Source organism: Pinus tabuliformis, chromosome 1_2 (assembly GCF_031772625.1).
Source record: "Pinus tabuliformis cultivar Carrire ecotype Pingquan chromosome 1_2, CPIR1, whole genome shotgun sequence".
In the NCBI taxonomy this organism is placed as follows: domain Eukaryota; kingdom Viridiplantae; phylum Streptophyta; class Pinopsida; order Pinales; family Pinaceae; genus Pinus; species Pinus tabuliformis.
Window position 1 is genome coordinate 143,502,645 of NC_142298.1, and position 5,387 is coordinate 143,508,031.

The following is a 5,387-nucleotide window of genomic DNA, read 5'->3' on the forward strand; positions in this document are numbered from 1 at the left end:
AAAAATTTTCCCCTGGATCCCAAAATCAGGACTACCAGCTTGATTTTTCATTATGTTCCTTTCAATGTTACAATACATATTTATCCATGCCGAAGCATCCAATACCATGGACCGAAAACCATCACGTCCAATACAATTGACTGAAAACCATCGCGTCCAATACCATGGACCGAAAACCATCGCATCCAATACCATTGACTGAAAACCATCGCGTCCAATACCATGGACCGAAAACCATCGCGTCCAAAAAACATGTGCGAAAATCATGCACAAAACCATATGTGGGTCCGCCCAACCTAACATAGGGTCCAAAACCAAAATTTTAAAGTGGGGTTACGGATGCCCTTCAAACCCCCTGTTAACTACGTGGAAAGAATATAACACAACCCAACAATTTCTTCAACGTATCTACATCTGCAGGGACAACCACCACATTGTTGACGTATGACTTGAGGGCATGATCATCTAGAACGAATGAAATTCTTGCCTTCTAGATGACGTAGTTGGATTCCCCATCCAAACTATCCTGATCCCTCAAGCCACTGGTTTCCATTTCTACCACAAATGTCGAAAATCTCCTCTCTCCTCTGCACTGCTACTGGGCTAGCCTACACACTCCCTACTGGAGCTAGTGAAACTGCTACCCCTTGCTGTTTCTCATCTCTAGAGAATTTGAATTCCTTGGTTAGGAATTCTCTAAGGAATAAATTCCCTCAAACATGCTTCTCCTCTCCCTTCTGACAATTTTCTACCCAGCAAATTGCCTGCAGAAAAAATTTTGTGTCCCACCAACTTCTCCTCACGCTATGGCTTCAACATTGCTCCCTTTCCCACCACAAGATCTCAATCTGGAAGTCCTTCTCTCCGTCAACTCACTCAGAGAGAGATTGTACCGAAATTTCGGCCCTCCAGCTATAATTGCGTAAACCCTCTGGGGTTACGAATTATTGCCTCCTACATCTTTTTGATCTCCCTCTTTTGCTTAGCGCTGGGTTCTCTGACACTTCTCTCCTAGTTCCACTTGCAGCTTCGATACCATGTGAAAATTCCTAAACCGAAATCCCTACTGCAGCAACTGATGATATTTCTCCTACTTGTTAGATTTACAAGAACAAGTTATTTGCAGTTTCCTACATCAAATATTGAAATACATACACTACAACCTTCACTTAATTAATTTATATGCGGAAAAAATAAACTGAGCAAGAAAGAAAATACAACACAATAACACTGTTATTTTTGGACAAATATCCCCGGAAAAACCCAATGCGGGAAAACCGGTGTAGTAGATCTGAGGGTTTTATTATTATGCAGTAGTAAATCTGAGTACAGTTCTTGGATGCTCAACTAGTAATCCAATACAGAGAGAAACTGGAAAAAATGAACGGTGAAGTGTTTTCACCCTGTCACTGGGAGAATCCGAGTCTAATCACGTTGAATTGGATCCTCTGCGCATAATTGCATCACTCCCACACAATTCTTGTGTCATCCCTGCTGGGTATATCTCTGGACCCTCTGCTGGCTGGAAAATCTGAATATCTACATCCCAGTCTCACAACCCAGCTCCCAGCTATTGAAACTCGATTTCCTTAGCAGGAATTCAATCTCCCTCTAAAGCATGCATTGCCACTGCATCAGCTCTGCGTGGGCCAGCGTTTGCCTCTCTCTGGACGTTGTTCTGCCCTATCTCTACCTCATACTCTCCAGCTCAGGAAAACTTCTTCCGGATACTCAGTGCCCCTTACTGCAAAATCTCACTTCAAATCTCTCTCTGACAATTGCTCTACTTCAGAAATTTGATCTTCTGAACTTACTCGATGTGTCCTCCAAGTGCCCATCAAGTCTCCTCTTATAATCCTCTCATTGATCAATCAACGACCCAGATTAGATCTTAATCAATGGATAAGATCATATTGACTTGATCTTCGCCTTCTTCTAGAAGTTTCAACCACAGTTTATATTAATACCCTTTAATTATTTTAATTTCCTAAGTTTAGACTTAGGGTCCCATTAAAAATAATTAATTATTTTAATAAAACTGTCTCCGGGTGGAATTTCTCAAAATGATCTCTGGGTATTGGAGAATGCATGTGTCTAAGCCTCCCTGCAAATTTTGAGACTTAGAGCACATCTGATGCTACCAGAAATCAATAAAGGGGAGGGTTTTGTAACAACCTTGGTTAAAAGTCCATGTAAAAATATATAAGACCACGATCATGGGACACGTGTTCCAAGATGAATGGTGGGAAAAACATCCTAGTGGGTGTTCATTTGGTTTATTATGGCTAAAGGAAAGTGGCAAAGTCAATGGCAAAGGCTTTGGAAAGGCAAAGTGGCATTTATTGGAATTCTATTTATGAAAATAATGGAAAATAGGAGAAAAGGAAGGTGAAAGGTCACATGTTTCACGTAGGAGGAAAATGAAGGAAAATAATGGAAATTGAAGAAAATAGAGGCCTCATTAATAAAAAGGCTTCTGAGGATCATTTCATATACTTTTGTCAGTTTTAGCTTGGAACTCTCTCTATTCTCTTTCTCATACTCTTAGACACTTAGAGTTTTCTTGTATCACTTTTGGATAAGTGTGGCATCCTTGGGATTCAGAGCAATAAGGCAAAGGAAAAGCAAGAAAGCGCAAGAGTACATTCGACTCAATAGCTCCAATATAATTTCTTTGTAGGTATCGAGTTGCATGTATGGTTTCCTTGCTAGTTTTGGCATGCATGACACATGCATGTGGTTTCTTGGTTATGATCTATCAGTGGCATGGAGGATTGCCTGGATTGATGGTGGTTTTTCCTAGCCTTGCCAATTCCTGGATAACCATGGTGTTGTGGGTTTAACTTTGTTTTCTGGTTGGTGCACATGTTCCTTATGGTTGTGGGTTGAGTTATTAGTTCCTGGAGCCTTGGTTGGACAAACGCTCTTAAAGCCCTGTAACGATTTGGGTTGAGTTACTAGTCCTGGAAGCCTTGGTTGGACAAACGCTCTGAAAGCCCTGTAACAACTCGGGTTGAGTTACTAGTCCTGGAAGCCTTGGTTGGAAAAACACTTTGGAGCCCTTGGTGGGTTGAGTTACTAGTCCTGGAGCCTTGGTTAGACAAACGCTCTGGAGCCCGACAACAACTGTGGATTGAGTTATTAGTCCTGGAGCATTGGTTGGACAAATGCTCTGGAGCCCGACAATAGTCGTGGGTTGAGTTACTAGTCCTGGAAGCCAGGTTGGAAAAAATGTTCTAGAGCCCTGGAAAACTTGGGTAGAGACCAATCTGGTGATGGTTAGTGATTTCCGACTGTGAGGTGGAATCACTAGTTGAGGGTTGAGGTGGTTTGGCCTTTGGAATCCCAAGTTTAGTTTTGTTTTGGTTATTCCATGAGATCCCACATTCATGCTTGGAATATGGCACGAGGGTGACTGATGAAAGAGAGGTTTGGTTTAGCCTAGTCTATGGTCGGGTGGATCATGGAAATCCCAGACCTGGTTGCATTTTGCATATGTTAATAAGAGCTTCTTTCCTCTTGTATTGATGGGTAATTATACTTGTTTATATGTGGTTTTTATGACTATTATATCCTTGTTATTTCTATTGGATATATGTTGGTTATGAGCATGTTTATGACTGTGATGATGTATGGCTCTCATCATGTTTTGATTTGTAAATGGATGCACAATGAATATATGACCTAATAGATGATAATGCAGCGAATATGATCAAGCATCAATGCTTCTCAGCGATTCTCAGATAAGTATGAGACCCCTATGTCAGATATGTTGTTATGACCTCTATAATGCATATTTGTGACATGCTTGACGAAATTCCTATCATGGCTAGTAGGGGTCCAATCATTCTTTGTTCAAGTATTTTCTTTAGTATCATTGTTTCGATGTTACTTTTCATTTTTGAAGGCTTTATGGAGTTTTGGGAAATGGCCTGATTCCTGGCCCTGAAAAAGTGGCACAAAATTCGGGGTCGATGGATCTGAAGTAGCTGAAAAAGACTCCATTCGCTTGCATGCTCTTCTTGTGAGAGTCACTAGAGGGTCCCAATCGCATGCATGCCCATGTCATGGGAGCGACTGAGGCTGTAGATCAGTAAAATGTTAGGTTACCACAAGGGTTGGTCACTTGGAAAGGTTGGTTAGCTCCTGGAGGTCCTATAGCTTGTGTAGAAGGTCATACTAGTTGTGTTATATCGATTCTAATTCCTTAACTGTACATGGGGAGTTGAATCAGATCATAATATCCTCTTGTCACATGTTTACCCCAACGAACCTATTAACTTGGGTAAATGTGGGAGGAGGGTGTTACATGACAAAATTGCCCTTCAAATGGATCGACCTTGCTAGCTAGTAGAAGTCATGAAAATTCACAAATATATCTTTAATGAACCAATACAAATAAACAAGGAAGGGAGATCTCTAAGGAGATGACACCAAAACACTAAGAAATATCTTCTATTAATGGATTATGAAAACAATTTACAATAATTTGGAATGAGAGGAGGGCCTTTATTTATAAATGAGGCTTACAACTCCTTCTCATTCTTTATTCCTTAATTCTAGCCTAAGAAAATGTATAAAATTACTTGTAATCCACATAAATTAGAGACTAAGCTAATAAAAAAAATTAAATGACACAGTACATGCATAAAACCCTAAAAAAGGAGCTAAAATCACCCTTCTAGGGGGAGTGACTTGCCTTTAGTGTACAATGTTCCATCTAATTTGCACTTGAGAAACCTTGAAATAAGGCAAGGAATTATCTGTGTCCACCTTAAACAAGTGAAATAAAATGGAACCCCTTTTCCTTCTAGCGGCCCGATTATAACACAACATAGCCAACATGGGGTTAAGTTTGACTCCTTCAACTATGAACTAGAGCTACAAATTTGACCCATCTAGATTTTTATTCGTAGTATCCACGTGGCTAGCCCTTTTTCCATTAGTAATGGGTGCTGATGTGGCATCCTCTCAAAATATGGTGGTCAATCGCAATAGTTCAACTTCTGAGAGGCATAACTTTTGCATATGAACTCAAACTAATGTTGTTCTTGGATCATTGGAAAGGTATCTATGTAGAATAACATCATAGGGTGCCACATTTTAGTTAAAAAAAATACCCCCAAAAAAAATCATTCAAGGCCTTAAATTGACCCAAGAAGGTTTTAGACCCCAATTCTCCAAATTGGGTCCTATCGCTAAAACTGCTCTTGTAAGTTGATTCTTTCATTTTCTCCACTCTGAAAGCATCGATACGGATGGAAAATTACATATGATCCAATCTAGATCATCAATGCACCTTATATTTTTCTCCAAATGTGACCCATCATTTACGTATATTATTTGTATTATCATATCCTAATCAACCAAAAGTGTGACTATCTTTG